We start from the raw sequence: 7,500 nt of genomic DNA on the forward strand, positions 1-7,500 counted from the left end.
ACATCTAGAAAGAGAGAGAGAAAGAGAGAGAGAGAGAAGGGCAGGGTTTGTTGTGCTCTGATTTATTAAATTTGTTTGGAAAAAACATTAAGAAAGAAAAATTAATAATCAGAGATACAAAAAAATTAAAATCAAAAAGTGATTTTAAAAGAAAATTACATTTGTATTTATAAAAGTGTGTGTAAGCTCTTTTTATTCTTTCTGTTGTAAAACATCACAGTGTCTGTTCATCATCCGTCACTCGCTGAAAGATGGACGACACGCAGGAGTCATTTCCTCCTGACTCCTGATCAGACCTCCACATCCAGATTCCCAAGTCCAGTATTGATTAAACAACATCTTATAACATGTTTAGAACATAGCGATAAATAAAGAAGAGGAATGTATGAGAAAAGATGTATCACATGATGAGCCCTAGTGCATGTTGGGGGTTTCCATGGTGATGTGTGATGAGTTCGATGTAAGATTTTGGTCTAAATAAATCATTTTTTCAGCATGATAATGTTATCTTAAAGCATGTGAATGTTAACGTGGTTCGCTATGTAGCTATAAATAATCAGATTCATGAGCACCTCCATAAATACGACCCCAAATGTACAGCACATTGTAACATTCACTCACACACACATACGCACCGGCCACTTTATTAGGAACGCCTGTACACCTGCACATTCAGGTCAAGAGCTTCAGGCAATGTTCACATTGAGCATCAGCACGAAACTGCAAATCTCCTGGGATTTTCACAGAAAGAAGTCTCCAGAGTTTAGGTTGAATGGTGCAGAAAACAAAAAAACATCTGATCAGTAGGTCAAAAAAAAGCCTTGATGATGAAGACAGAGGTCAGAGGAGAAAGGCCAGGTGTGTTCGAGCTGACAGGAAGACTACAATAACTCAAATAACCACTCATTATAACCGTGGTGAGCAGAAAAGCATCTCAGAAGGCAAAACGCATTAGACAGATGAGCTTAGACAGCAGAAGACCTCATCAGGTTCCACTCCTGTCAGCCAAGAACCTGAGGCCTGAGGAACCTGAGGTTACAGTGGACACAGGCTCAGGAGAGCTATTGTCACTACTATAACTATTAATTTTAATATTACTATTCCATTATTAATTACAGTTAAATGTGTATCCCTATGTGTGTGTCATATTTGTCCTTTTTTATCTCTTTCTTTTTTATACTTTTATATCTTGTACCTTATATCTGTAGTGGTTTTTTCTTATCATTGATTTTTTTCCTATTTTATTGGTTGAAGCATCACATTATACCACTAATTTGTTCTAATTCATACTATACTTACTTCGGTTGTTCCAAAGAGGGACAACCAACCAATCTTTAAAATTTTGTAGGTAAACCTTTTTAAAATAGTATTTTTTTTACAGTAGTAGTACATATGACATGAACCATAAAATAAAAAAAAGAAAGCACTGAAGACAAATTACACAGAAAAATACGTTAATATTCCAAATTCGTTGTTTGTAATAAAACAGCTCCTGGATTCGATCCTGAGCTCAGGTTACTGTCTGTGTGGAGTTTCACACGTTCTTCATGTCCATGTGGGTTTCCTTCAGGTTCTCCTGATCTCTCTGACCTCCCAAAAACATGCCAGTAGGTGGAATATCCCTACTAAACTGCCCCTAGGTGCGAATGAGTGTATGGTGCGCTGAGATAAACTGGCGTCTTATCAGGTGTGTATTCCCACCTCATGTCCTGTGTTCCCCGGATAGACGCCGGATCCGCTGCCATCCTGACCAGGATATTTGTATGTTTATGTATATTTCAGTGCACAAATATTAAATTAAGCACAGACCTGTATATAAAGTGTGCATACTGTGAGCAGAAGAGCAGGTGAGGAAGACGCACGTCCTTTTTCAGTGAAGCTGAAGCCGAGGCCGAATTTCATTAAATGGTCAATATATCTTGTGTTTTCTGCGTCATTTAAGCCACATTACAGTGCAGCGTTTAATTTCTAAAGTGCTTTTCACCGGCTCTACCTCCAGGCACGGACAGCGTCTAACAGCTGAATAGAAATAATATATACACACTCAGTTAGCACTTTATTAGCTACACCGATCTGGTGACTAATAAACTGGCAACTCATGCCTGCGAGCATAGAAGGAAAAAAAAAGAGAAAAGAACAGATTGAATAGGAATCCGTGAGGTCTTAAGAGTGTTTCTGTAGCATAAAAGACTGGAAAGGAAGAGTTTAAATGTACAGAATGTTCATCTTTACCTCGAATGCTCACTTCTTTAGTTTAGTAGCCAATTAAAGCTGTTTTGTGATAATGTGTATCAATAAAAACACTACACAAATAAAATTGAACTGAAATTGTATTTACACATTTAGAGTGTAACTTTATTTGTGCACATGTACAGTTATAAAGAATATATCTATTTCTATTTGCCAGTTAGCTTTAGATACAGCTCTGCATATCATGATGCTCCCACCCCCATGCTTCACTGCAGGTATAGTGTTCAACCCTTCCTTGTCCAAACATGACTCACTGAATTACTGCCAAAGGGTTGTATTTTTGTTGTTTTGTCTATTTTTAGTTTTGTTTGTCCATTTTTGTTTTCCATGTTTCATCTGACCAGAGTATATTGTTCAAAAAGAGTGCTGATTTGTCTCAATGCTTTTAGACACACATCTCTGTGTTTCTCTTTTAGCAGAGGACTTTAGCATGAGCTGTATCTCATCAGTGGACAGTGGATAGGTTTAACAAACCAAACTTCAGGTGAAAACTGTGATGAATCTCCTGGTTGCACAATTGCACTATTTGTCCATGTAGTACACAGTTATAGAAGGGATTTATTTATAATCGCACTATCCGTTATCACCCAGATGAGACTGGGTTCCCTTTTGAGCCTGGTTCCTCTCGAGGTTTCTTCCTCATTTCGTCTCAGGGAGTTTTTCCTCACCACCGTCGCCTCTGGCTCGCTCATTAGGGATAAATTCACATATATACAATTTATTTTAGTTTAATTTAATTTGAATCTATTTATTTCTGTAAAGCTGCTTTGTGACAAGGTCCATTATTAAAAGTGCTGAAATTAAAATTGATGTAGGAACAGAGATGATTGTGCTGCAGTTCATTGCTTATTGTTCTCTGTGTAACTGTTGTTCCTGCTGCTTTCAGGTCGTCCTGCAACTCTTTTCTTTTCTTGACTGCTAGCTTCTCTCTTACCTTAATTACCATTAGTCTGAGAGAACATTGTGAAATCTTTTGTGGAGAACCGATCTGAGGATGATTAGTTGTGGTTCCTCCTGCATTATTATCGAAGCGATTGTACTGACAGGGATGTTTAAGGTCTTTGCTATGACTCTGTCTCTCTGTAGCTTTTTCCATTTGAGAACATACGTTGTTGTTCATATTTAAAAGTAAAAAGTCTACAGATATGATGTGTGTGAATGTGAAGTGGATAGATATACTGTATGCACTGGAAGTATATCAAATAACAAAAACCAAACTGTTCACATATTTATTACCCTTCACTGTATCATATCTTATTCTTATCTTATTCTTATCTTATTCTTATCGTTTGCCTCTATCCCAGATTTTAACTTTAGGAGATGGAGCCTAAGGGTGAAATGATGCCAAATTTTGCTGAAAAAAAATCAGATTTTCCAAGATGGCTGCCTCCTTAACGTTCCAGCAGTCAACTACACTGTGAAGTTTAGTTCATGTTTATAAATGACAGTAAGTCCTACTGTGCCTTAATGCTGTAATTATTGTACTTGGAACCTGGAAAAATCAGATCTCCAACACAGAAGAGTGCAATGGATCAGTCATTCAAGTCGGAATTCCCAGCCGCATACCCGTCAGGAGTTCTCTGACATAAACACACCTGACGTCACAACAACATGGCAACACACACACACACACACACACACAGTCAATGGTGAACACATTTTCCATTTTGCATCATTTTCTACTTGATAATCTCTATTGTACTTGATGTGTAGCTTTGGTGTTGTGAAAAGTTGTTTTAACAGCTTTGTAATTGTAGTAATTTGTAATGTAATTTCACTGATTTCAGCCCTTCTGACAAATAATTTTCTCATTTCTCTCCACAAATCACAGAGGAATGAATCTTCTTTACATGTGAATCAATTTCAGAGATTAGCCGTATATGACTATTTATGACCTTTTTTTGGTGTTCATGTTTTTTTATGATCAAAACACTGGAAAGTGTGTAGAACATGTTTAGGAATTCGGGCAAATTCGACTTTCTGAGTACAATGGATTTCATAATACACCAAATCAGACAGAGATTTATGGAAATATTTGGTGAAATAGACTCCTGTTACTTGTTAGACAGACTATCCTCATAGCTTGAGCTGTTTTATTTTCCATTTCTGAATGACTTTTTCATTGATATCTTTGTGTTTCCATCTCCAGCTGTGTAAAAAAGGTTTATATTTTATGGTTTAGGGTGTGTGAGAGCTGTTGTCCTGATCCTCATTGACTTTTAAGTCGACCGCTCAATGAAAAACTGTCATGGTTTTAATAAGATATAAATCAGTCATCAGTCATGTTTACGTCATTAGACGCATTCATTTAAGTAACTAAACTAAATAACTGCAAGTGTTTGAGTTTGCTTGTGAAAACAGAACTGCACATTCAACTGTATTTATATTTATGCTGTATTTTGTAACAGAGATTTAATAGGAAAACACTCACCCACAGACAAGAGGGGGCACAAACTTTTGCACTCAGCTGTACATTTCTTAGTTTAAATATAATATTAAAACCCATGAGACCTGGCTTGCCGTCTGACGGAGGTAAAAGTCTTTTTAGAATAGCAGCATCAGTGTTTTCCTGGTTATTTTTCTTCTTTTTTTTCATTATTTCTTTGTTAATCCACTGATACTAATGTAAAAAAAAACACCTCGTATGTGCAGGTAAAAGTGTGAAACAAGCAAAACTCATGTGAGTCAAGGTCAGCAGGGAGAAAGTGTGTGTGTGTGTGTGTGCAGCACTTAAATCAGTGCTGGATTACACTACAGATGAGAAAACAGATACTTTCAGTACAGGAAGGAGGTGAAGAGACGTAAACACACAGCTTTATGTAAAAGATGGAGGAGGAAGAGCTGAGAGAAATAAAACATGACTTGGAGTTGATTATTTTCCTATAACGGCACATCCTGAAGCATTTTATTCCTCTTATACCACAGCAATTAGCTGTCATACCTTCCTAAAAAACACACACACATTGTTAGGCATGTTACTGAGAAACCGCAAAGAAGCGTAAACTCCTCTGTCCTGAAGATATCAGAAACTTAACGTTACAGCTTTACCTCTGACTGTTACAAAGCGCTGACACTGGAGACTCCTTCCATACATGTTACATAAACACATTTCTCCTTAAAGAAAACCTCACCGCATCGTTTAAAGTATGTGGAGCATCTGAGGTACAAGTCCCTCTGAATGAGCTGTTACTATAGAAACAATAACGTATGAGAACGTAAACGTGTATAATGTCAGAGCTGCTGTTATAGAAAATTAATCTCCACTTTCTGACCAATCAGAATCCAGAATTCGACAGCACTGTGGTGTAAAGACCTTCCAGTCACGAGTACCACACTCATTCACTGATCTATTGTAGGTTTAACACTTAATACTTTCAAACACAATTCACACACACACACACACGCACTCCTTGAAATCGAGCAATTTGGATCGAGCAGCGCTACACACACAATACACTAAAGAGAAATCATCTATCACAGCAAAAAAAGGCCTGCAGCGCAGAAAGCTGCAAGAGGAAATATTTACACTGACCCACTGGGCTTCCTCACACGGAAAAGCAAAAATAAAAAAAATAAAAATGTTTCCAAAATGCTCCTCTTTTTTATTAGACGAATTGCATCATTAAATAACATTATAAAACACCAAAATGCACCATTAATTTTCCTCAAAACAGACTCGCCTCCCGTCTCAATCTGCGTTTAGCCCCACGGGGCCACATTTTCAAACCCATTCGATCCCATTATGCAAATACACATCTGAAAAAGAGCGACGTGTGTGAGGCTCTGAAGAGGCGTGTGTGTGTGTGTGTGTGTGTGTGTGTGAGGCTCATCACGCTGCAATGTGGAAATAAATGACTCCCTAATTGTCTGGCCTGCAAAACAGAGACGGACTAATCGAGCAAGCAAGCCCGGGCAGTGGCTCGTGCACACACGTCCACGTCCGCCTACACACGTCAAAAAGCGAAAATAAATAATGAATGAGTTTCATCGTTTAAGAGCCGTCAGATCAGAAGAACCGGTATTTAACAGAACCAAAGACTTAATTGCTTCAATTGCAGTTTTTTCAGCTGCTTACAGTTCTGTCTAGAAGTCTGCAATTTTTATTTCCAAATGTCCAAAATAGAGTGTTCTGATTGGCTGAAAGCAGTGAAGATGATCCTCCATCACAGAGGAGCGTAAGAACTGATGCTCAGCTTCTGACTCGTTTGTGAATAAAAAAGTAAATGTTGCAACCTGAATAAAACTATTTTGTGTCCATTTTTGGAAAAACCAATCAAGGACCAGGAGATTCATAGAGATTCTTTTATTAATAAATACAAACTGAGTAATTTCTTAGCTTTTTAAAATTTATGTTGTAGATCCTAAAGAAAAAAATGTACATTGCAGATCCTAAAGATTACAAAGAGAACATCAGGAAGCATTTTTTTAAAATATGAAACTAAATAAATAAATGTAATATAAATTGTAAATTTTGGTTATTTGTATTACTGTTAGGTTTATTCTTAGCATCTCTGCAAAAGTGTATTCCATTAATATGTCAGAATATTAGTAGAACAAATATTTATCTTCATAAAGTTCTCATTCACAGCGCCATATATTTTAAATTATGTTGAAATACTAATCACGTTTTGAATCACCAGCGGATTTTCGTTAATGAACAGATGTTAATAAAGCCGATGTTCTGTTGAGTCTAGATCAGCGCGCTCACTTTTCTAGATCAGCGCGCTCACTTCCCCATTTAGCTCCATAGAGTTATTATTGCACCTAGTGGTCAAAAATGGGAACTGCAACAAGAGCTAATAGAGGTCCATTGGGGCGGGAATCACGCTGCCCCATGCTCGCTTTTCAGTAGAGGAGAAGCAGCGGACAGGACCGTTCAATGACGGGGTTGCCAGATTGGGTTAGTTTAAAATCCTCTGTGGCCTCCAATATCTTGTTTTATAGCAAATCATCTGAATTAAATGTAATAAATTTCTGCAAAGTGTAAGTGCAGACAGTGTATCTATGATGTACAGAACCCTTTCTATTGTAAGATATATTGCAAAGGTTGGAAGAGGGAAAGAGGGATTATGGGGTGGATAATGTCCGTATATCAGAAATAGTTGTGAAATACTTGCTTTCTCATGCAAAGGCTGAAAAAAAGAAAAGAAAATCTCTCTCTTTTCCAATTCCTGAATTGTTCTGGCCCAGTTTCAGGTGTTTTTTGAGATGCAGTTGAGATGGGAATGTTGCTGAAACCTGGCAACCCTG

The sequence above is a fragment of the Pangasianodon hypophthalmus genome, chromosome 16, assembly GCF_027358585.1.
Source record: "Pangasianodon hypophthalmus isolate fPanHyp1 chromosome 16, fPanHyp1.pri, whole genome shotgun sequence".
Classification (NCBI taxonomy): domain Eukaryota; kingdom Metazoa; phylum Chordata; class Actinopteri; order Siluriformes; family Pangasiidae; genus Pangasianodon; species Pangasianodon hypophthalmus.